The sequence below is a fragment of the Ambystoma mexicanum genome (assembly GCF_040938575.1).
Source record: "Ambystoma mexicanum isolate Mex_15411 chromosome 12 unlocalized genomic scaffold, UKY_AmexF1_1 Mex_chr12_unloc.1, whole genome shotgun sequence".
NCBI lineage: Eukaryota > Metazoa > Chordata > Amphibia > Caudata > Ambystomatidae > Ambystoma > Ambystoma mexicanum.
The window spans coordinates 3352968-3379191 of record NW_027182322.1 but is presented as its reverse complement, the minus strand read 5'-3'; the positions used below and the strand labels follow the sequence as shown (position 1 = coordinate 3379191).

Here is a 26224-nt window from a genome sequence, read left to right as displayed (position 1 = left end):
ATAATGTTTCATGTACTGCAAATGTCACCACATAATGCGCTCTTAATTAGATTTGGTTGAAATACATTACAGTCACCCGATGAAAAAGTGTGCAAAGAGCATTAAAGAAACAAAAGGTTCATAACAGTAACAGGACATATCGAATTGTTTCAGTCCTCCACAGAGATTCCCAATGTATTAATGGAAATTCTAAAATATCTGCCCAACTGCCGTCACATTGCCTCACCGCAATGCCGTGACTCGGATTCGAACGGAGGTTGCTGCGGCCACAACACAGAGTACTAACCACTATACGATCACGGCGAGCTACTTGGGCTGCCACAATGTGATGTCCCACCTCTGTCATAAGCTGTACTCCATCTGTGATGTCATGACTCATGTTTGAATTAAAGGTTGGTTGTGATGTTATCCATGAGAATAAGTGGACACCTGATCCCCAGTCACTTATTTAAGATCTCAATAATCAAGTCAGAATCCAAATGAAAGTCATCAAAGTGGAGCCAATTAGAAATAATATAGTTACACAAACCTGGCAATGGTGCGGCAGCCAGGGCCGATAATGGCCCGCCAGCCTGAGAGCAGGAAAGTGTGAGAGCAGTGATGGTCTTGTGAGAGTTTACAGCTGTTATTGACCCTGTCCCCTTTCATTGCAGAGTTTTCTCCCTATAAGAAGTGCAGAGGCTCCCTCCGGGGTGCTAATAGTACATTTATTTTTTTGCGCAGGAGAAGTGCTCTTCACCAATTGCACGTGCCAAATCACCCGTAGGCCACCACCATAAAATTCAGGCATTCATGTTCATGCATCCTCCATGTTATGTCCTTATAAAGGGATGCATGTTCATGATGACTCCATGTCACACCTGCATACAAGGATGCATGTTCATGCCGCCTCATTCTCTTGGCTTCATACAGGGATTTTATCTCCTCCCTGTCTCACCCTCATGCAGGGATGCATGACCAATGCTCCTTCCCTTCTCGCCCGCATACATGGATGCACGTTCATGTCTCCTCGTTCTCTCGGCTTCATACGGGGATTTTATCTCCTCCCTGTTTCACCCTCAGGAAGGGATGCATGACCAATGCTCCTTCCCGTCTCGCCCGCATACATGGATGCACGTTCACGCCTCCTCCTTTTCTCGGCTTCATACGGGGATCATATCTCCTCCCTGTCTCACCCCCATGCAGGGATGCATGACCAATGCTCCTTCCTGTCTCGCCCGCATACATGGATGCACGTTCACGCCTCCTCCTTCTCTCGGCTTCATACGGGGATCATATCTCCTCCCTGTCTCACCCTCATGCAGGGATGCATGACCAATGCTCCTTCCCTTCTCGCCTGATACATGGATGCACGTTCACGCCTCCTCCTTCTCTCGGCTTCATACGGGGATCATATCTCCTCCCTGTCTCACCCTCATGCAGGGATGCATGACCAATGCTCCTTCCTGTCTCGCCCGCATACATGGATGCACGTTCACGCCTCCTCCTTCTCTCGGCTTCATACGGGGATCATATCTCCTCCCTGTCTCACCCTCATGCAGGGATGCATGACCAATGCTCCTTCCCTTCTCGCCTGCATACATGGATGCACGTTCACGCCTCCTCCTTCTCTCGGCTTCATTCGGGGATCATATCTCCTCAATGTCTCACCCTCACTTCCAACATGTGTAACTTCTTGTTCTCTTTGACGTCTGGGGCATGGGTGGCTACTGCACAGCTCTAGATGTCGCCCCCCTGCAAGGTGCTATGGAAAGCACTTTTCCACATTGGACGTGCTATATTAACCCCCTCTTCCCAAATACAATAAAAATAAAGAAATATATGTGCTTCCATAATGTCTACCTTCTAATGTTTCATATGTGTAAGCACATTGTCCTCCTCCTGACCACATTCTAAAACTATGTGCAAATTGTTCCTTCCATAAACTGTCACTTCCTTGGCCCTTTATTTATAATGAGTGTTATACTCTCTCTCTTTCCGCCACAGTATAAAAAAGCCTAGCACACCTCATGATTGGACTAAGAAATTCCTGTCATTTAGTTGGAAATGATTTTCCCATTATCCCCAAAAACTCCTCACTGTGTCTAAGAACGCTTTTTTTCACAGGACAATACAGATCAGATTGACTTGAAAGGTCCTTTCACGCGACTATAGAATGCCTCTCATTCCACTAAAAGATACACCAGTGCCTACAATAGCCTAGGACTAGACTATGAGTCCCAATGTAGAAAGACCACAAGTCCACAGATATGCCTGTTTATTTAAACATCTGTATTATCATCAGCGTGTGACTGTAAAGGCGGGACCTCGCGCTCTCTGTAACGCGCTCCATTGGCAACATCAGTTAAATGTCGTTGGTTCAATCCCTCGCGGATGTTGTTTTTATTCCCATTTGTAACTGGGAAATACTGTCGCTGCAATACATATGTCTTAATCAAGCTAGTGGTTATTGACGTAAATGGCAGTGTTATAATGTTTCATGTACTGCAAATGGCACCACATAATGCGCTCTTAATTAGATTTGGTTGAAATACATTACAGTCACCCGATGAAAAAGTGTGCAAAGAGCATTAAAGAAACAAAAGGTTCATAACAGTAACAGGACATATCGAATTGTTTCAGTCCTCCACAGAGATTGCCAATGTATTAATGGAAATTCTAAAATATCTGCCCAACTGCAGTGACATTGCCTCACCGCAATGCCGTGACTCGGATTCGAACCAAGGTTGCTGCGGCCACAACGCAGAGTACTAACCACTATACGATCACGGCGAGCTACTTGGGCTGCTACAATGTGACGTTCCACCTCTATCATAAGCTGTACTCCATCTGTGATGTCATGACTCATGTTTGAATTAAAGGTTGGTTGTGATGTTATCCATGAGAATAAGTGGACACCTGATCCCCAGTCACTTATTTAAGATCTCAATAATCAAGTCAGAATCCAAATGAAAGTCATCAAAGTGGAGCCAATTAGAAATAATATAGTTACACAAACCTGGCAATGGTGCGGCAGCCAGGGCCGATAATGGCCCGCCAGCCTGAGAGCAGGAAAGTGTGAGAGCAGTGATGGTCTTGTGAGAGTTTACAGCTGTTATTGACCCTGTCCCCTTCCATTTCAGAGTTTTCTCCCTATAAGAAGTGCAGAGGCTCCCTCCGGGGTGCTAATAGTACATTTATTTTTTTGCGCAGGAGAAGTGCTCTTCACCAATTGCACGTGCCAAATCACCCGAAGGCCACCACCATAAAATTCAGGCATTCATGTTCATGCGTCCTCCATGTTATGTCCTTATAAAGGGATGCATGTTCATGATGACTCCATGTCACACCTGCATACAAGGATGCATGTTCAAGCCGCCTCGTTCTCTTGGCTTCATACAGGGATTTTATCTCCTCCCTGTCTCACCCTCATGCAGGGATGCATGACCAATGCTCCTTCCCTTCTCGCCCGCATACATGGATGCACGTTCATGTCTCCTCGTTCTCTCGGCTTCATACAGGGATTTTATCTCCTCCCTGTCTCACCCTCAGGAAGGGATGCATGACCAATGCTCCTTCCCGTCTCGCCCGCATACATGGATGCACGTTCACGCCTCCTCCTTCTCTCAGCTTCATACGGGGATCATATCTCCTCCCTGTCTCACCCTCATGCAGGGATGCATGACCAATGCTCCTTCCTGTCTCGCCCGCATACATGGATGCACGTTCACGCCTCCTCCTTCTCTCGGCTTCATACGGGGATCATATCTCCTCCCTGTCTCACCCTCATGCAGGGATGTATGACCAATGCTCCTTCCCTTCTCGCCTGCATACATGGATGCATGTTCACGCCTCCTCCTTCTCTCGGCTTCATACGGGGATCATATCTCCTCCCTGTCTCACCCTCATGCAGGGATGCATGACCAATGCTCCTTCCTGTCTCGCCCGCATACATGGATGCACGTTCACGCGTCCTCCTTCTCTCGGCTTCATACGGGGATCATATCTCCTCCCTGTCTCACCCTCATGCAGGGATGCATGACCAATGCTCCTTCCCTTCTCGCCTGCATACATGGATGCACGTTCACGCCTCCTCCTTCTCTCGGCTTCATACGGGGATCATATCTCCTCAATGTCTCACCCTCACTTCCAACATGTGTAACTTCTTGTTCTCTTTGACGTCTGGGGCATGGGTGGCTACTGCACAGCTCTAGATGTCGCCCACCTGCAAGGTGCTATGGAAATCACTTTTCCACATTGGACGTGCTATATTAACCCCCTCTCCCCAAATACAATAAAAATAAAGAAATATATGTGCTTCCATAATGTCTACCTTCTAATGTTTCATATGTGTAAGCACATTGTCCTCCTCCTGACCACATTCTAAAACTATGTGCAAATTGTTCCTTCCATAAACTGTCACTTCCTTGGCCCTTTACTTATAATGACTGTTATACTCTCTCTCTTTCCGCCACAGTATAAAAAAGCCTAGCACACCTCATGATTGGACTAAGAAATTCCTGTCATTTAGTTGGAAATGATTTTCCCATTATCCCCAAAAACTCCTCACTGTGTCTAAGAACGCTTTTTTTCACAGGACAATACAGATCAGATTGACTTGAAAGGTCCTTTCACGCGACTACAGAATGCCTCTCATTCCACTAAAAGATACGCCAGTGCCTACAATAGCCTAGGACTAGACTATGACTCCCAATGTAGAAAGACCACAAGTCCACAGATATGCCTGTTTATTTAAACATCTGTATTATCATCAGCGTGTGACTGTAAAGGCGGGACCTCGCGCTCTCTGTAACGCGCTCCATTGGCAACATCAGTTAAATGTCGTTGGTTCAATCCCTCGCGGATGTTGTTTTTATTCCCATTTGTAACTGGGAAATACTGTCGCTGCAATACATATGTCTTAATCAAGCTAGTGGTTATTGACGTAAATGGCAGTGTTATAATGTTTCATGTACTGCAAATGTCACCACATAATGCGCTCTTAATTAGATTTGGTTGAAATACATTACAGTCACCCGATGAAAAAGTGTGCAAAGAGCATTAAAGAAACAAAAGGTTCATAACAGTAACACGACATATCGAATTGTTTCAGTCCTCCACAGAGATTGCCAATGTATTAATGGAAATTCTAAAATATCTGCCCAACTGCCGTGACATTGCCTCACCGCAATGCCGTGACTCGGATTCGAACCGAGGTTGCTGCGGCCACAAGCTACTTGGGCTGCTACAATGTGACTTGCACCTCTATCATAAGCTGTACTCCATCTGTGATGTCATGACTCATGTTTGAATTAAAGGTTGGTTGTGATGTTATCCATGAGAATAAGTGGACACCTGATCCCCAGTCACTTATTTAAGATCTCAATAATCAAGTCAGAATCCAAATGAAAGTCATCAAAGTGGAGCCAATTAGAAATAATATAGTTACACAAACCTGGCAATGGTGCGGCAGCCAGGGCCGATAATGGCCCGCCAGCCTGAGAGCAGGAAAGTGTGAGAGCAGTGATGGTCTTGTGAGAGTTTACAGCTGTTATTGACCCTGTCCCCTTTCATTGCAGAGTTTTCTCCCTATAAGAAGTGCAGAGGCTCCCTCCGGGGTGCTAATAGTACTTTTATTTTTTTGCGCAGGAGAAGTGCTCTTCACCAATTGCACGTGCCAAATCACCCGAAGGCCACCACCATAAAATTCAGGCATTCATGTTCATGCGTCCTCCATGTTTTGTCCTTATAAAGGGATGCATGTTCATGATGACTCCATGTCACACCTGCATACAAGGATGCATGTTCATGCCGCCTCGTTCTCTTGGCTTCATACAGGGATTTTATCTCCTCCCTGTCTCACCCTCATGCAGGGATGCATGACCAATGCTCCTTCCCTTCTCGCCCGCATACATGGATGCACGTTCATGTCTCCTCGTTCTCTCGGCTTCATACGGGGATTTTATCTCCTCCCTGTCTCACCCTCAGGAAGGGATGCATGACCAATGCTCCTTCCCGTCTCGCCCGCATACATGGATGCACGTTCATGCCTCCTCCTTCTCTCGGCTTCATACGGGGATCATATCTCCTCCCTGTCTCACCCTCATGCAGGGATGCATGACCAATGCTCCTTCCTGTCTCGCCCGCATACATGGATGCACGTTCACGCCTCCTCCTTCTCTCGGCTTCATACGGGGATCATATCTCCTCCCTGTCTCACCCTCATGCAGGGATGCATGACCAATGCTCCTTCCCTTCTCGCCTGCATACATGGATGCACGTTCACGCCTCCTCCTTCTCTCGGCTTCATACGGGGATCATATCTCCTCCCTGTCTCACCCTCATGCAGGGATGCATGACCAATGCTCCTTCCTGTCTCGCCCGCATACATGGATGCATGTTCACGCGTCCTCCTTCTCTCGGCTTCATACGGGGATCATATCTCCTCCCTGTCTCACCCTCATGCAGGGATGCATGACCAATGCTCCTTCCCTTCTCGCCTGCATACATGGATGCACGTTCACGCCTCCTCCTTCTCTCGGCTTCATACGGGGATCATATCTCCTCAATGTCTCACCCTCACTTCCAACATGTGTAACTTCTTGTTCTCTTTGACGTCTGGGGCATGGGTGGCTACTGTACAACTCTAGATGTCGCCCACTTGCAAGGTGCTATGGAAAGCACTTTTCCACATTGGACGTGCTATATTAACCCCCTCTCCCCAAATACAATAAAAATAAAGAAATATATGTGCTTCCATAATGTCTACCTTCTAATGTTTCATATGTGTAAGCACATTGTCCTCCTCCTGACCACATTCTAAAACTATGTGCAAATTGTTCCTTCCATAAACTGTCACTTCCTTGGCCCTTTATTTATAATGACTGTTATACTCTCTCTCTTTCCGCCACAGTATAAAAAAGCCTAGCACACCTCATGATTGGACTAAGAAATTCCTGTCATTTAGTTGGAAATGATTTTCCCATTATCCCCAAAAACTCCTCACTGTGTCTAAGAACGCTTTTTTTCACAGGACAATACAGATCAGATTGACTTGAAAGGTCCTTTCACGCGACTATAGAATGCCTCTCATTCCACTAAAAGATACACCAGTGCCTACAATAGCCTAGGACTAGACTATGAGTCCCAATGTAGAAAGACCACAAGTCCACAGATATGCCTGTTTATTTAAACATCTGTATTATCATCAGCGTGTGACTGTAAAGGCGGGACCTCGCGCTCTCTGTAACGCGCTCCATTGGCAACATCAGTTAAATGTCGTTGGTTCAATCCCTCGCGGATGTTGTTTTTATTCCCATTTGTAACTGGGAAATACTGTCGCTGCAATACATATGTCTTAATCAAGCTAGTGGTTATTGACGTAAATGGCAGTGTTATAATGTTTCATGTACTGCAAATGGCACCACATAATGCGCTCTTAATTAGATTTGGTTGAAATACATTACAGTCACCCGATGAAAAAGTGTGCAAAGAGCATTAAAGAAACAAAAGGTTCATAACAGTAACAGGACATATCGAATTGTTTCAGTCCTCCACAGAGATTGCCAATGTATTAATGGAAATTCTAAAATATCTGCCCAACTGCAGTGACATTGCCTCACCGCAATGCCGTGACTCGGATTCGAACCAAGGTTGCTGCGGCCACAACGCAGAGTACTAACCACTATACGATCACGGCGAGCTACTTGGGCTGCTACAATGTGACGTTCCACCTCTATCATAAGCTGTACTCCATCTGTGATGTCATGACTCATGTTTGAATTAAAGGTTGGTTGTGATGTTATCCATGAGAATAAGTGGACACCTGATCCCCAGTCACTTATTTAAGATCTCAATAATCAAGTCAGAATCCAAATGAAAGTCATCAAAGTGGAGCCAATTAGAAATAATATAGTTACACAAACCTGGCAATGGTGCGGCAGCCAGGGCCGATAATGGCCCGCCAGCCTGAGAGCAGGAAAGTGTGAGAGCAGTGATGGTCTTGTGAGAGTTTACAGCTGTTATTGACCCTGTCCCCTTCCATTTCAGAGTTTTCTCCCTATAAGAAGTGCAGAGGCTCCCTCCGGGGTGCTAATAGTACATTTATTTTTTTGCGCAGGAGAAGTGCTCTTCACCAATTGCACGTGCCAAATCACCCGAAGGCCACCACCATAAAATTCAGGCATTCATGTTCATGCGTCCTCCATGTTATGTCCTTATAAAGGGATGCATGTTCATGATGACTCCATGTCACACCTGCATACAAGGATGCATGTTCAAGCCGCCTCGTTCTCTTGGCTTCATACAGGGATTTTATCTCCTCCCTGTCTCACCCTCATGCAGGGATGCATGACCAATGCTCCTTCCCTTCTCGCCCGCATACATGGATGCACGTTCATGTCTCCTCGTTCTCTCGGCTTCATACAGGGATTTTATCTCCTCCCTGTCTCACCCTCAGGAAGGGATGCATGACCAATGCTCCTTCCCGTCTCGCCCGCATACATGGATGCACGTTCACGCCTCCTCCTTCTCTCAGCTTCATACGGGGATCATATCTCCTCCCTGTCTCACCCTCATGCAGGGATGCATGACCAATGCTCCTTCCTGTCTCGCCCGCATACATGGATGCACGTTCACGCCTCCTCCTTCTCTCGGCTTCATACGGGGATCATATCTCCTCCCTGTCTCACCCTCATGCAGGGATGTATGACCAATGCTCCTTCCCTTCTCGCCTGCATACATGGATGCATGTTCACGCCTCCTCCTTCTCTCGGCTTCATACGGGGATCATATCTCCTCCCTGTCTCACCCTCATGCAGGGATGCATGACCAATGCTCCTTCCTGTCTCGCCCGCATACATGGATGCACGTTCACGCGTCCTCCTTCTCTCGGCTTCATACGGGGATCATATCTCCTCCCTGTCTCACCCTCATGCAGGGATGCATGACCAATGCTCCTTCCCTTCTCGCCTGCATACATGGATGCACGTTCACGCCTCCTCCTTCTCTCGGCTTCATACGGGGATCATATCTCCTCAATGTCTCACCCTCACTTCCAACATGTGTAACTTCTTGTTCTCTTTGACGTCTGGGGCATGGGTGGCTACTGCACAGCTCTAGATGTCGCCCACCTGCAAGGTGCTATGGAAATCACTTTTCCACATTGGACGTGCTATATTAACCCCCTCTCCCCAAATACAATAAAAATAAAGAAATATATGTGCTTCCATAATGTCTACCTTCTAATGTTTCATATGTGTAAGCACATTGTCCTCCTCCTGACCACATTCTAAAACTATGTGCAAATTGTTCCTTCCATAAACTGTCACTTCCTTGGCCCTTTACTTATAATGACTGTTATACTCTCTCTCTTTCCGCCACAGTATAAAAAAGCCTAGCACACCTCATGATTGGACTAAGAAATTCCTGTCATTTAGTTGGAAATGATTTTCCCATTATCCCCAAAAACTCCTCACTGTGTCTAAGAACGCTTTTTTTCACAGGACAATACAGATCAGATTGACTTGAAAGGTCCTTTCACGCGACTACAGAATGCCTCTCATTCCACTAAAAGATACGCCAGTGCCTACAATAGCCTAGGACTAGACTATGACTCCCAATGTAGAAAGACCACAAGTCCACAGATATGCCTGTTTATTTAAACATCTGTATTATCATCAGCGTGTGACTGTAAAGGCGGGACCTCGCGCTCTCTGTAACGCGCTCCATTGGCAACATCAGTTAAATGTCGTTGGTTCAATCCCTCGCGGATGTTGTTTTTATTCCCATTTGTAACTGGGAAATACTGTCGCTGCAATACATATGTCTTAATCAAGCTAGTGGTTATTGACGTAAATGGCAGTGTTATAATGTTTCATGTACTGCAAATGTCACCACATAATGCGCTCTTAATTAGATTTGGTTGAAATACATTACAGTCACCCGATGAAAAAGTGTGCAAAGAGCATTAAAGAAACAAAAGGTTCATAACAGTAACACGACATATCGAATTGTTTCAGTCCTCCACAGAGATTGCCAATGTATTAATGGAAATTCTAAAATATCTGCCCAACTGCCGTGACATTGCCTCACCGCAATGCCGTGACTCGGATTCGAACCGAGGTTGCTGCGGCCACAAGCTACTTGGGCTGCTACAATGTGACTTGCACCTCTATCATAAGCTGTACTCCATCTGTGATGTCATGACTCATGTTTGAATTAAAGGTTGGTTGTGATGTTATCCATGAGAATAAGTGGACACCTGATCCCCAGTCACTTATTTAAGATCTCAATAATCAAGTCAGAATCCAAATGAAAGTCATCAAAGTGGAGCCAATTAGAAATAATATAGTTACACAAACCTGGCAATGGTGCGGCAGCCAGGGCCGATAATGGCCCGCCAGCCTGAGAGCAGGAAAGTGTGAGAGCAGTGATGGTCTTGTGAGAGTTTACAGCTGTTATTGACCCTGTCCCCTTTCATTGCAGAGTTTTCTCCCTATAAGAAGTGCAGAGGCTCCCTCCGGGGTGCTAATAGTACTTTTATTTTTTTGCGCAGGAGAAGTGCTCTTCACCAATTGCACGTGCCAAATCACCCGAAGGCCACCACCATAAAATTCAGGCATTCATGTTCATGCGTCCTCCATGTTTTGTCCTTATAAAGGGATGCATGTTCATGATGACTCCATGTCACACCTGCATACAAGGATGCATGTTCATGCCGCCTCGTTCTCTTGGCTTCATACAGGGATTTTATCTCCTCCCTGTCTCACCCTCATGCAGGGATGCATGACCAATGCTCCTTCCCTTCTCGCCCGCATACATGGATGCACGTTCATGTCTCCTCGTTCTCTCGGCTTCATACGGGGATTTTATCTCCTCCCTGTCTCACCCTCAGGAAGGGATGCATGACCAATGCTCCTTCCCGTCTCGCCCGCATACATGGATGCACGTTCATGCCTCCTCCTTCTCTCGGCTTCATACGGGGATCATATCTCCTCCCTGTCTCACCCTCATGCAGGGATGCATGACCAATGCTCCTTCCTGTCTCGCCCGCATACATGGATGCACGTTCACGCCTCCTCCTTCTCTCGGCTTCATACGGGGATCATATCTCCTCCCTGTCTCACCCTCATGCAGGGATGCATGACCAATGCTCCTTCCCTTCTCGCCTGCATACATGGATGCACGTTCACGCCTCCTCCTTCTCTCGGCTTCATACGGGGATCATATCTCCTCCCTGTCTCACCCTCATGCAGGGATGCATGACCAATGCTCCTTCCTGTCTCGCCCGCATACATGGATGCATGTTCACGCGTCCTCCTTCTCTCGGCTTCATACGGGGATCATATCTCCTCCCTGTCTCACCCTCATGCAGGGATGCATGACCAATGCTCCTTCCCTTCTCGCCTGCATACATGGATGCACGTTCACGCCTCCTCCTTCTCTCGGCTTCATACGGGGATCATATCTCCTCAATGTCTCACCCTCACTTCCAACATGTGTAACTTCTTGTTCTCTTTGACGTCTGGGGCATGGGTGGCTACTGTACAACTCTAGATGTCGCCCACTTGCAAGGTGCTATGGAAAGCACTTTTCCACATTGGACGTGCTATATTAACCCCCTCTCCCCAAATACAATAAAAATAAAGAAATATATGTGCTTCCATAATGTCTACCTTCTAATGTTTCATATGTGTAAGCACATTGTCCTCCTCCTGACCACATTCTAAAACTATGTGCAAATTGTTCCTTCCATAAACTGTCACTTCCTTGGCCCTTTATTTATAATGACTGTTATACTCTCTCTCTTTCCGCCACAGTATAAAAAAGCCTAGCACACCTCATGATTGGACTAAGAAATTCCTGTCATTTAGTTGGAAATGATTTTCCCATTATCCCCAAAAACGCCTCACTGTGTCTAAGAACGCTTTTTTTCACAGGACAATACAGATCAGATTGACTTGAAAGGTCCTTTCAGGCGACTACAGAATGCCTCTCATTCCGCTAAAAGATACGCCAGTGCCTACAATAGCCTAGGACTAGACTATGAGTCCCAATGTAGAAAGACCACAAGTCCACAGACATGCCTGTTTATTTAAACATCTGTATTATCATCAGCGTGTGACTGTAAAGGCGGGACCTCGCGCTCTCTGTAACGCGCTCCATTGGCAACATCAGTTAAATGTCGTTGGTTCAATCCCTCGCGGATGTTGTTTTTATTCCCATTTGTAACTGGGAAATACTGTCGCTGCAATACATATGTCTTAATCAAGCTAGTGGTTATTGACGTAATTGGCAGTGTTATAATGTTTCATGTACTGCAAATGTCACCACATAATGCGCTCTTAATTAGATTTGGTTGAAATACATTACAGTCACCCGATGAAAAAGTGTGCAAAGAGCATTAAAGAAACAAAAGGTTCATAACAGTAACAGGACATATCGAATTGTTTCAGTCCTCCACAGAGATTGCCAATGTATTAATGGAAATTCTAAAATATCTGCCCAACTGCGGTGACATTGCCTCACCGCAATGCCGTGACTCGGATTCGAACCGAGGTTGCTGCCGCCACAACGCAGAGTACTAACCACTATAAGATCACGGCGAGCTACTTGGGCTGCTACAATGTGACGTTCCACCTCTATCATAAGCTGTACTCCATCTGTGATGTCATGACTCATGTTTGAATTAAAGGTTGGTTGTGATGTTATAAATGAGAATAAGTGGACACCTGATCCCCAGTCACTTATTTAAGATCTCAATAATCAAGTCAGAATCCAAATGAAAGTCATCAAAGTGGAGCCAATTAGAAATAATACAGTTACACAAACCTGGCAATCGTGCGGCAGCCAGGGCCGATAATGGCCCGCCAGCCTGAGAGCAGGAAAGTGTGAGAGCAGTGATGGTCTTGTGAGAGTTTACAGCTGTTATTGACCCTGTCCCCTTCCATTGCAGAGTTTTCTCCCTATAAGAAGTGCAGAGGCTCCCTCCGGGGTGCTAATAGTACATTTATTTTTTTGCGCAGGAGAAGTGCTCTTCACCAATTGCACGTGCCAAATCACCCGAAGGCCACCACCATAAAATTCAGGCATTCATGTTCATGCGTCCTCCATGTTATGTCCTTATAAAGGGATGCATGTTCATGATGACTCCATGTCACACCTGCATACAAGGATGCATGTTCATGCCGCCTCGTTCTCTTGGCTTCATACAGGGATTTTATCTCCTCCCTGTCTCACCCTCATGCAGGGATGCATGACCAATGCTCCTTCCCTTCTCGCCCGCATACATGGATGCACGTTCACGCCTCCTTCTTCTCTCGGCTTCATACGGGGATCATATCTCCTCCCTGTCTCACCCTCATGCAGGGATGCATGACCAATGCTCCTTCCCTTCTCGCCTGCATACATGGATGCACGTTCACGCCTCCTCCTTCTCTCGGCTTCATACGGGGATCATATCTCCTCCCTGTCTCACCCTCATGCAGGGATGCATGACCAATGCTCCTTCCCTTCTTGCCTGCATACATGGATGCACGTTCATGCCTCCTCCTTCTCTCGGCTTCATACGGGGATCATATCTCCTCAATGTCTCACCCTCACTTCCAACATGTGTAACTTCTTGTTCTCTTTGACGTCTGGGGCATGGGTGGCTACTGCACAGCTCTAGATGTCGCCCACCTGCAAGGTGCTATGGAAAGCACTTTTCCACATTGGACGTGCTATATTAACCCCCTCTCCCCAAATACAATAAAAATAAAGAAATATATGTGCTTCCATAATGTCTACCTTCTAATGTTTCATATGTGTAAGCACATTGTCCTCCTCCTGACCACATTCTAAAACTATGTGCAAATTGTTCCTTCCATAAACTGTCACTTCCTTGGCCCTTTATTTATAATGACTGTTATACTCTCTCTCTTTCCGCCACAGTATAAAAAAGCCTAGCACACCTCATGATTGGACTAAGAAATTCCTGTCATTTAGTTGGAAATGATTTTCCCATTATCCCCAAAAACTCCTCACTGTGTCTAAGAACGCTTTTTTTCACAGGACAATACAGATCAGATTGACTTGAAAGGTCCTTTCACGCGACTACAGAATGCCTCTCATTCCACTAAAAGATACGCCAGTGCCTACAATAGCCTAGGACTAGACTATGAGTCCCAATGTAGAAAGACCACAAGTCCACAGATATGCCTGTTTATTTAAACATCTGTATTATCATCAGCGTGTGACTGTAAAGGCGGGACCTCGCGCTCTCTGTAACGCGCTCCATTGGCAACATCAGTTAAATGTCGTTGGTTCAATCCCTCGCGGATGTTGTTTTTATTCCCATTTGTAACTGGGAAATACTGTCGCTGCAATACATATGTCTTAATCAAGCTAGTGGTTATTGACGTAAATGGCAGTGTTATAATGTTTCATGTACTGCAAATGTCACCACATAATGCGCTCTTAATTAGATTTGGTTGAAATACATTACAGTCACCCGATGAAAAAGTGTGCAAAGAGCATTAAAGAAACAAAAGGTTCATAAAAGTAACAGGACATATCGAATTGTTTCAGTCCTCCACAGAGATTGCCAATGTATTAATGGAAATTCTAAAATATCTGCCCAACTGCCGTGACATTGCCTCACCGCAATGCCGTGACTCGGATTCGAACCGAGGTTGCTGCGGCCACAACGCAGAGTACTAACCACTATACGATCACGGCGAGATACTTGGGCTGCTACAATGTGTCGTTCCACCTCTATCATAAGCTGTACTCCATCTGTGATGTCATGACTCATGTTTGAATTAAAGGTTGGTTGTGATGTTATCCATGAGAATAAGTGGACACCTGATCCCCAGTCACTTATTTAAGATCTCAATAATCAAGTCAGAATCCAAATGAAAGTCATCAAAGTGGAGCCAATTAGAAATAATATAGTTACACAAACCTGGCAATGGTGCGGCAGCCAGGGCCGATAATGGCCCGCCAGCCTGAGAGCAGGAAAGTGTGAGAGCAGTGATGGTCTTGTGAGAGTTTACAGCTGTTATTGACCCTGTCCCCTTCCATTGCAGAGTTTTCTCCCTATAAGAAGTGCAGAGGCTCCCTCCGGGGTGCTAATAGTAAATTTATTTTTTTGCGCAGGAGAAGTGCTCTTCACCAATTGCACGTGCCAAATCACCCGAAGGCCACCACCATAAAATTCAGGCATTCATGTTCATGCGTCCTCCATGTTATGTCCTTATAAAGGGATGCATGTTCATGATGACTCCATGTCACACCTGCATACAAGGATGCATGTTCATGCCGCCTCATTCTCTTGGCTTCATACAGGGATTTTATCTCCTCCCTGTCTCACCCTCATGCAGGGATGCATGACCAATGCTCCTTCCCTTCTCTCCCGCATACATGGATGCACGTTCATGTCTCCTCGTTCTCTCGGCTTCATACAGGGATTTTATCTCCTCCCTGTCTCACCCTCAGGAAGGGATGCATGATCAATGCTCCTTCCCGTCTCGCCCGCATACATGGATGCACGTTCACGCCTCCTCCTTCTCTCGGCTTCATACGGGGATCATATCTCCTCCCTGTCTCACCCTCATGCAGGGATGCATGACCAATGCTCCTTCCCTTCTCGCCTGCATACATGGATGCACGTTCACGCCTCCTCCTTCTCTCGGCTTCATACGGGGATCATATCTCCTCCCTGTCTCACCCTCATGCAGGGATGCATGACCAATGCTCCTTCCCTTCTCGCCTGCATACATGGATGCACGTTCACGCCTCCTCCTTTTCTCGGCTTCATACGGGGATCATATCTCCTCAATGTCTCACCCTCACTTCCAACATGTGTAACTTCTTGTTCTCTTTGACGTCTGGGGCATGGGTGGCTACTGCACAGCTCTAGATGTCGCCCACCTGCAAGGTGCTATGGAAAGCACTTTTCCACATTGGACGTGCTATATTAACCCCCTCTCCCCAAATACAATAAAAATAAAGAAATATATGTGCTTCCATAATGTCTACCTTCTAATGTTTCATATGTGTAAGCACATTGTCCTCCTCCTGACCACATTCTAAAACTATGTGCAAATTGTTCCTTCCATAAACTGTCACTTCCTTGGCCCTTTATTTATAATGACTGTTGTACTCTCTCTCTTTCCGCCACAGTATAAAAAAGCCTAGCACACCTCATGATTGGACTAAGAAATTCCTGTCATTTAGTTGGAAATGATTTTCCCATTATCCCCAAAAACTCCTCACTGTGTCTAAGAACGCTTTTTTTCACAGGACAATACAGATCAGATTGACTTGAAAGGTCCTTTCACGCGACTACAGAATGCCTCTCATTCCACTAAAAGATACGCCAGTGCCTACAATAGCCTAGGACTAGACAATGAGTCCCAATGTAGAAAGACCACAAGTCCACAGATATGCCTGTTTATTTAAACATCTGTATTATCATCAGCGTGTGACTGTAAAGGCGGGACCTCGCGCTCTCTGTAACGCGCTCCATTGGCAACATCAGTTAAATGTCGTTGGTTCAATCCCTCGCGGATGTTGTTTTTATTCCCATTTGTAACTGGGAAATACTGTCGCTGCAATACATATGTTTTAATCAAGCTAGTGGTTATTGACGTAAATGGCAGTGTTATAATGTTTCATGTACTGCAAATGTCACCACATAATGCGCTCTTAATTAGATTTGGTTGAAATACATTACAGTCACCCGATGAAAAAGTGTGCAAAGAGCATTAAAGAAACAAAAGGTTCATAACAGTAACAGGACATATCGAATTGTTTCAGTCCTCCACAGAGATTGCCAATGTATTAATGGAAATTCTAAAATATCTGCCCAACTGCTGTGACATTGCCTCACCGCAATGCCGTGACTCGGATTCGAACCGAGGTTGCTGCGGCCACAACGCAGAGTACTAACCACTATACGATCACGGCGAGCTACTTGGGCTGCTACAATGTGTCGTTCCACCTCTATCATAAGCTGTACTCCATCTGTGATGTTATGACTCATGTTTGAATTAAAGGTTGGTTGTGATGTTATCCAGGAGAATAAGTGGACACCTGATCCCCAGTCACTTATTTAAGATCTCAATAATCAAGTCAGAATCCAAATGAAAGTCATCAAAGTGGAGCCAATTAGAAATAATATAGTTGCACAAACCTGGCAATCGTGCGGCAGCCAGGGCCGATAATGGCCCGCCAGCCTGAGAGCAGGAAAGTGTGAGAGCAGTGATGGTCTTGTGAGAGTTTACAGCTGTTATTGACCCTGTCCCCTTCCATTGCAGAGTTTTCTCCCTATAAGAAGTGCAGAGGCTCCCTCCGGGGTGCTAATAGTAAATTTATTTTTTTGCGCAGGAGAAGTGCTCTTCACCAATTGCACGTGCCAAATCACCCGAAGGCCACCACCATAAAATTCAGGCATTCATGTTCATGCGTCCTCCATGTTATGTCCTTATAAAGGGATGCATGTTCATGATGACTCCATGTCACACCTGCATACAAGGATGCATGTTCATGCCGCCTCATTCTCTTGGCTTCATACAGGGATTTTATCTCCTCCCTGTCTCACCCTCATGCAGGGATGCATGACCAATGCTCCTTCCCTTCTCGCCCGCATACATGGATGCACGTTCATGTCTCCTCGTTCTCTCGGCTTCATACAGGGATTTTATCTCCTCCCTGTCTCACCCTCAGGAAGGGATGCATGATCAATGCTCCTTCCCGTCTCGCCCGCATACATGGATGCACGTTCACGCCTCCTCCTTCTCTCGGCTTCATACGGGGATCATATCTCCTCCCTGTCTCACCCTCATGCAGGGATGCATGACCAATGCTCCTTCCCTTCTCGCCTGCATACATGGATGCACGTTCACGCCTCCTCCTTCTCTCGGCTTCATACGGGGATCATATCTCCTCCCTGTCTCACCCTCATGCAGGGATGCATGACCAATGCTCCTTCCCTTCTCGCCTGCATACATGGATGCACGTTCACGCCTCCTCCTTTTCTCGGCTTCATACGGGGATCATATCTCCTCAATGTCTCACCCTCACTTCCAACATGTGTAACTTCTTGTTCTCTTTGACGTCTGGGGCATGGGTGGCTACTGCACAGCTCTAGATGTCGCCCACCTGCAAGGTGCTATGGAAAGCACTTTTCCACATTGGACGTGCTATATTAACCCCCTCTCCCCAAATACAATAAAAATAAAGAAATATATGTGCTTCCATAATGTCTACCTTCTAATGTTTCATATGTGTAAGCACATTGTCCTCCTCCTGACCACATTCTAAAACTATGTGCAAATTGTTCCTTCCATAAACTGTCACTTCCTTGGCCCTTTATTTATAATGACTGTTATACTCTCTCTCTTTCCGCCACAGTATAAAAAAGCCTAGCACACCTCATGATTGGACTAAGAAATTCCTGTCATTTAGTTGGAAATGATTTTCCCATTATCCCCAAAAACTCCTCACTGTGTCTAAGAACGCTTTTTTTCACAGGACAATACAGATCAGATTGACTTGAAAGGTCCTTTCACGCGACTACAGAATGCCTCTCATTCCACTAAAAGATACGCCAGTGCCTACAATAGCCTAGGACTAGACTATGAGTCCCAATGTAGAAAGACCACAAGTCCACAGATATGCCTGTTTATTTAAACATCTGTATTATCATCAGCGTGTGACTGTAAAGGCGGGACCTCGCGCTCTCTGTAACGCGCTCCTTTGGCAACATCAGTTAAATGTCGTTGGTTCAATCCCTCGCGGATGTTGTTTTTATTCCCATTTGTAACTGGGAAATACTGTCGCTGCAATACATATGTCTTAATCAAGCTAGTGGTTATTGACGTAAATGGCAGTGTTATAATGTTTCATGTACTGCAAATGTCACCACATAATGCGCTCTTAATTAGATTTGGTTGAAATACATTACAGTCACCCGATGAAAAAGTGTGCAAAGAGCATTGTAGAAACAAAAGGTTCATAACAGTAACAGGACATATCGAATTGTTTCAGTCCTCCACAGAGATTGCCAATGTATTAATGGAAATTCTAAAATATCTGCCCAACTGCCGTGACATTGCCTCACCGCAATGCCGTGACTCGGATTCGAACCGAGGTTGCTGCGGCCACAACGCAGAGTACTAACCACTATACGATCACGGCGAGCTACTTGGGCTGCTACAATGTGTCGTTCCACCTCTATCATAAGCTGTACTCCATCTGTGATGTCATGACTCATGTTTGAATTAAAGGTTGGTTGTGATGTTATCCAGGAGAATAAGTGGACACCTGATCCCCAGTCACTTATTTAAGATCTCAATAATCAAGTCAGAATCCAAATGAAAGTCATCAAAGTGGAGCCAATTAGAAATAATATAGTTACACAAACCTGGCAATCGTGCGGCAGCCAGGGCCGATAATGGCCCGCCAGCCTGAGAGCAGGAAAGTGTGAGAGCAGTGATGGTCTTGTGAGAGTTTACAGCTGTTATTGACCCTGTCCCCTTCCATTTCAGAGTTTTCTCCCTATAAGAAGTGCAGAGGCTCCCTCCGGGGTGCTAATAGTAAATTTATTTTTTTGCGCAGGAGAAGTGCTCTTCACCAATTGCACGTGCCAAATCACCCGAAGGCCACCACCATAAAATTCAGGCATTCATGTTCATGCGTCCTCCATGTTATGTCCTTATAAAGGGATGCATGTTCATGATGACTCCATGTCACACCTGCATACAAGGATGCATGTTCATGCCGCCTCATTCTCTTGGCTTCATACAGGGATTTTATCTCCTCCCTGTCTCACCCTCATGCAGGGATGCATGACCAATGCTCCTTCCCTTCTCGCCCGCATACATGGATGCACGTTCATGTCTCCTCGTTCTCTCGGCTTCATACAGGGATTTTATCTCCTCCCTGTCTCACCCTCATGCAGGGATGCATGACCAATGCTCCTTCCCTTCTCGCCTGCATACATGGATGCACGTTCACGCCTCCTCCTTCTCTCGGCTTCATGCGGGGATCATATCTCCTCCCTGTCTCACCCTCATGCAGGGATGCATGACCAATGCTCCTTCCCTTCTCGCCTGCATACATGGATGCACGTTCACGCCTCCTCCTTTTCTCGGCTTCATACGGGGATCATATCTCCTCAATGTCTCACCCTCACTTCCAACATGTGTAACTTCTTGTTCTCTTTGACGTCTGGGGCATGGGTGGCTACTGCACAGCTCTAGATGTCGCCCACCTGCAAGGTGCTATGGAAAGCACTTTTCCACATTGGACGTGCTATATTAACCCCCTCTCCCCAAATACAATAAAAATAAAGAAATATATGTGCTTCCATAATGTCTACCTTCTAATGTTTCATATGTGTAAGCACATTGTCCTCCTCCTGACCACATTCTAAAACTATGTGCAAATTGTTCCTTCCATAAACTGTCACTTCCTTGGCCCTTTATTTATAATGACTGTTATACTCTCTCTCTTTCCGCCACAGTATAAAAAAGCCTAGCACACCTCATGATTGGACTAAGAAATTCCTGTCATTTAGTTGGAAATGATTTTCCCATTATCCCCAAAAACTCCTCACTGTGTCTAAGAACGCTTTTTTTCACAGGACAATACAGATCAGATTGACTTGAAAGGTCCTTTCACGCGACTACAGAATGCCTCTCATTCCACTAAAAGATACGCCAGTGCCTACAATAGCCTAGGACTAGACTACGAGTCCCAATGTAGAAAGACCACAAGTCCACAGATATGCCTGTTTATTTAAACATCTGTATTATCATCAGCGTGTGACTGTAAAGGCGGGACCTCGCGCTCTCTGTAACGCGCTCCATTGGTAACATCAGTTAAATGTCGTTGGTTCAATCCCTCGCGGATGTTGTTTTTATTCCCATTTGTAACTGGGAAATACTGTCGCTGCAATACATATGTCTTAATCAAGCTAGTGGTTATTGACGTAAATGGCAGTGTTATAATGTTTCATGTACTGCAAATGTCACCACATAATGCGCTCTTAATTAGATTTGGTTGAAATACATTACAGTCACCCGATGAAAAAGTGTGCAAAGAGCATTAAAGAAACAAAAGGTTCATAACAGTAACAGGACATATCGAATTGTTTCAGTCCTCCACAGAGATTGCCAATGTATTAATGGAAATTCTAAAATATCTGCCCAACTGCCGTGACATTGCCTCACCGCAATGCTGTGACTCGGATTCGAACCGAGGTTGCTGCGGCCACAACGCAGAGTACTAACCACTATACGATCACGGCGAGCTACTTGGGCTGCTACAATGTGTCGTTCCACCTCTATCATAAGCTGTACTCCATCTGTGATGTCATGACTCATGTTTGAATTAAAGGTTGGTTGTGATGTTATCCATGAGAATAAGTGGACACCTGATCCCCAGTCACTTATTTAAGATCTCAATAATCAAGTCAGAATCCAAATGAAAGTCATCAAAGTGGAGCCAATTAGAAATAATATAGTTACACAAACCTGGCAATGGTGCGGCAGCCAGGGCCGATAATGGCCCGCCAGCCTGAGAGCAGGAAAGTGTGAGAGCAGTGATGGTCTTGTGAGAGTTTACAGCTGTTATTGACCCTGTCCCCTTCCATTGCAGAGTTTTCTCCCTATAAGAAGTGCAGAGGCTCCCTCTGGGGTGCTAATAGTACATTTATTTTTTTGCGCAGGAGAAGTGCTCTTCACCAATTGCACGTGCCAAATCGCCCGAAGGCCACCACCATAAAATTCAGGCATTTATGTTCATGCGTCCTCCATGTTATGTCCTTATAAAGGGATGCATGTTCATGATGACTCCATGTCACACCTGCACACAAGGATGCATGTTCATGCTGCCTCGTTCTCTTGGCTTCATACAGGGATTTTATCTCCTCCCTGTCTCACCCTCATGCAGGGATGTATGACCAATGCTCCTTCCCTTCTCGCCCGCATAAATGGATGCACGTTCATGTCTCCTCGTTCTCTCGGCTTCATACAGGGATTTTATCTCCTCCCTGTCTCACCCTCAGGAAGGGATGCATGATCAATGCTCCTTCCCGTCTCGCCCGCATACATGGATGCACGTTCACGCCTCCTCCTTCTCTCGGCTTCATACGGGGATCATATCTCCTCCCTGTCTCACCCTCATGCAGGGATGCATGACCAATGCTCCTTCCCTTCTCGCCTGCATACATGGATGCACGTTCACGCCTCCTCCTTCTCTCGGCTTCATACGGGGATCATATCTCCTCCCTGTCTCACCCTCATGCAGGGATGCATGACCAATGCTCCTTCCTGTCTCGCCCGCATACATGGATGCACGTTCACGCCTCCTCCTTCTCTCGGCTTCATACGGGGATCATATCTCCTCCCTGTCTCATCGTCATGCAGGGATGCATGACCAATGCTCCTTCCCTTCTCGCCTGCATACATGGATGCACGTTCACGCCTCCTCCTTCTCTCGGCTTCATACGGGGATCATATCTCCTCAATGTCTCACCCTCACTTCCAACATGTGTAACTTCTTGTTCTCTTTGACGTCTGGAGCATGGGTGGCTACTGCACAGCTCTAGATGTCGCCCACCTGCAAGGTGCTATGAAAAGCACTTTTCCACATTGGACGTGCTATATTAACCCCCTCTCCCCAAATACAATAAAAATAAAGAAATATATGTGCTTCCATAATGTCTACCTTCTAATGTTTCATATGTGTAAGCACATTGTCCTCCTCCTGACCACATTCTAAAACTATGTGCAAATTGTTCCTTCCATAAACTGTCACTTCCTTGGCCCTTTATTTATAATGACTGTTATACTCTCTCTCTTTCCGCCACAGTACAAAAAAGCCTAGCACACCTCATGATTGGACTAAGAAATTCCTGTCATTTAGTTGGAAATTATTTTCCCATTATCCCCAAAAACTCCTCACTGTGTCTAAGAACGCTTTTTTTCACAGGACAATACAGATCAGATTGACTTGAAAGGTCCTTTCACGCGACTACAGAATGCCTCTCATTCCACTAAAAGATACGCCAGTGCCTACAATAGCCTAGGACTAGACTATGAGTCCCAATGTAGAAAGACCACAAGTCCACAGATATGCCTGTTTATTTAAACATCTGTATTATCATCAGCATGTGACTGTAAAGGCGGGACCTTGCGCTCTCTGTAACGCGCTCCATTGGCAACATCAGTTAAATGTCGTTGGTTCAATCCCTCGCGGATGTTGTTTTTATTCCCATTTGTAACTGGGAAATACTGTCGCAGCAATACATATGTCTTAATCAAGCTAGTGGTTATTGACGTAAATGGCAGTGTTATAATGTTTCATGTACTGCAAATGTCACCACATAATGCGCTCTTAATTAGATTTGGTTGAAATACATTACAGTCACCCGATGAAAAAGTGTGCAAAGAGCATTAAAGAAACAAAAGGTTCATAACAGTAACAGGACATATCGAATTGTTTCAGTCCTCCACAGAGATTGCCAATGTATTAATGGAAATTGTAAAATATCTGCCCAACTGCGGTGACATTGCCTCACCGCAATGCCGTGACTCGGATTCGAACCGAGGTTGCTGCGGCCACAACGCAGAGTACTAACCACTATACGATCACGGCGAACTACTTGGGCTGCTACAATGTGACGTTCCACCTCTATCATAAGCTGTACTCCATCTGTGATGTCATGACTCATGTTTGAATTAAAGGTTGGTTGTGATGTTATCCATGAGAATAAGTGGACACCTGATCCCCAGTCACTTATTTAAGATCTCAATAATCAAGTCAGAATCCAAATGAAAGTCATCAAAGTGGAGCCAATTAGAAATAATATAGTTACACAAACCTGGCAATCGTGCGGCAGCCAGGGCCGATAATGGCCCGCCAGCCTCAGAGCAGGAAAGTGTGAGAGCAGTGATGGTCTTGTGAGAGTTTACAGCTGTTATTGACCCTGTCCCCTTCCATTGCAGAGTTTTCTCCCTATAAGAAGTGCAGAGGCTCCCTCCGGGGTGCTAATAGTACATTTATTTTTTTGCGCAGGAGAAGTGCTCTTCACCAATTGCACGTGCCAAATCACCCGAAGGCCACCACCATAAAATTCAGGCATTCATGTTCATGCGTCCTCCATGTTATGTCCTTATAAAGGGATGCATGTTCATGATGACTCCATGTCGCACCTGCATACAAGGATGCATGTTCATGCCGCCTCGTTCTCTTGGCTTCATACAGGGATTTTATCTCCTCCCCTGTCTCACCCTCATGCAGGGATGCATGACCAATGCTCCTTCCCTTCTCGCCCGCATACATGGATGCACGTTCATGTCTCCTCGTTCTCTCGGCTTCATACGGGGATTTTATCTCCTCCCTGTCTCACCCTCAGGAAGGGATGCATGACCAATGCTCCTTCCCGTCTCGCCCGCATACATGGATGCACGTTCACGCCTCCTCCTTCTCTCGGCTTCATACGGGGATCATATCTCCTCCCTGTCTCACCCTCATGCAGGGATGCATGACCAAGGCTCCTTCCTGTCTCGCCCGCATACATGGATGCACGTTCACGCCTCCTCCTTCTCTCGGCTTCATACAGGGATCATATCTCCTCCCTGTCTCACCCTCATGCAGGGATGCATGACCAATGCTCCTTCCCTTCTCGCCTGCATACATGGATGCACGTTCACGCCTCCTCCTTCTCTCGGCTTCATACGGGGATCATATCTCCTCCCTGTCTCACCGTCATGCAGGGATGCATGACCAATGCTCCTTCCCTTCTCGCCTGCATACATGGATGCACGTTCACGCCTCCTCCTTCTCTCGGCTTCATACGGGGATCATATCTCCTCAATGTCTCACCCTCACTTCCAACATGTGTAACTTCTTGTTCTCTTTGACGTCTGGAGCATGGGTGGCTACTGCACAGCTCTAGATGTCGCCCACCTGCAAGGTGCTATGAAAAGCACTTTTCCACATTGGACGTGCTATATTAACCCCCTCTCCCCAAATACAATAAAAATAAAGAAATATATGTGCTTCCATAATGTCTACCTTCTAATGTTTCATATGTGTAAGCACATTGTCCTCCTCCTGACCACATTCTAAAACTATGTGCAAATTGTTCCTTCCATAAACTGTCACTTCCTTGGCCCTTTATTTATAATGACTGTTATACTCTCTCTCTTTCCGCCACAGTACAAAAAAGCCTAGCACACCTCATGATTGGACTAAGAAATTCCTGTCATTTAGTTGGAAATTATTTTCCCATTATCCCCAAAAACTCCTCACTGTGTCTAAGAACGCTTTTTTTCACAGGACAATACAGATCAGATTGACTTGAAAGGTCCTTTCACGCGACTACAGAATGCCTCTCATTCCACTAAAAGATACGCCAGTGCCTACAATAGCCTAGGACTAGACTATGAGTCCCAATGTAGAAAGACCACAAGTCCACAGATATGCCTGTTTATTTAAACATCTGTATTATCATCAGCATGTGACTGTAAAGGCGGGACCTTGCGCTCTCTGTAACGCGCTCCATTGGCAACATCAGTTAAATGTCGTTGGTTCAATCCCTCGCGGATGTTGTTTTTATTCCCATTTGTAACTGGGAAATACTGTCGCAGCAATACATATGTCTTAATCAAGCTAGTGGTTATTGACGTAAATGGCAGTGTTATAATGTTTCATGTACTGCAAATGTCACCACATAATGCGCTCTTAATTAGATTTGGTTGAAATACATTACAGTCACCCGATGAAAAAGTGTGCAAAGAGCATTAAAGAAACAAAAGGTTCATAACAGTAACAGGACATATCGAATTGTTTCAGTCCTCCACAGAGATTGCCAATGTATTAATGGAAATTCTAAAATATCCGGCCAACTGCAGTGACATTGCCACACCGCAATGCCGTGACTCGGATTCGAACCGAGGTTGCTGCGGCCACAACGCAGAGTACTAACCACTATACGATCACGGCGAACTACTTGGGCTGCTACAATGTGACGTTCCACCTCTATCATAAGCTGTACTCCATCTGTGATGTCATGACTCATGTTTGAATTAAAGGTTGGTTGTGATGTTATCCATGAGAATAAGTGGACACCTGATCCCCAGTCACTTATTTAAGATCTCAATAATCAAGTCAGAATCCAAATGAAAGTCATCAAAGTGGAGCCAATTAGAAATAATATAGTTACACAAACCTGGCAATCGTGCGGCAGCCA

The 26224-nt window shown here is 45.7% G+C and overlaps 7 non-coding genes across 7 annotated transcripts; all 7 read right to left on the bottom strand.

Moving 5' to 3' along the window:
- Positions 1 to 2700: 2700 nt before the first annotated feature.
- Positions 2701 to 2772, bottom strand: TRNAH-GUG (transfer RNA histidin (anticodon GUG)). The gene has a single exon. It is a non-coding gene; the product is annotated as a tRNA-His (tRNA).
- Positions 2773 to 7606: 4834 nt separating this feature from the next.
- On the bottom strand, positions 7607 to 7678 carry TRNAH-GUG (transfer RNA histidin (anticodon GUG)). The gene has a single exon. It is a non-coding gene; the product is annotated as a tRNA-His (tRNA).
- A 6947-nt stretch (positions 7679 to 14625) lies between these two features.
- TRNAH-GUG (transfer RNA histidin (anticodon GUG)) lies at positions 14626 to 14697 on the bottom strand. The gene has a single exon. It is a non-coding gene; the product is annotated as a tRNA-His (tRNA).
- Positions 14698 to 16857: 2160 nt separating this feature from the next.
- Positions 16858 to 16929, bottom strand: TRNAH-GUG (transfer RNA histidin (anticodon GUG)). The gene has a single exon. It is a non-coding gene; the product is annotated as a tRNA-His (tRNA).
- Positions 16930 to 19089: 2160 nt separating this feature from the next.
- Positions 19090 to 19161, bottom strand: TRNAH-GUG (transfer RNA histidin (anticodon GUG)). The gene has a single exon. It is a non-coding gene; the product is annotated as a tRNA-His (tRNA).
- A 4392-nt stretch (positions 19162 to 23553) lies between these two features.
- On the bottom strand, positions 23554 to 23625 carry TRNAH-GUG (transfer RNA histidin (anticodon GUG)). Its single transcript has one exon. It is a non-coding gene; the product is annotated as a tRNA-His (tRNA).
- A 2280-nt stretch (positions 23626 to 25905) lies between these two features.
- On the bottom strand, positions 25906 to 25977 carry TRNAH-GUG (transfer RNA histidin (anticodon GUG)). Its single transcript has one exon. It is a non-coding gene; the product is annotated as a tRNA-His (tRNA).
- Between the last annotated feature and the right edge of the window lie 247 nt (positions 25978 to 26224).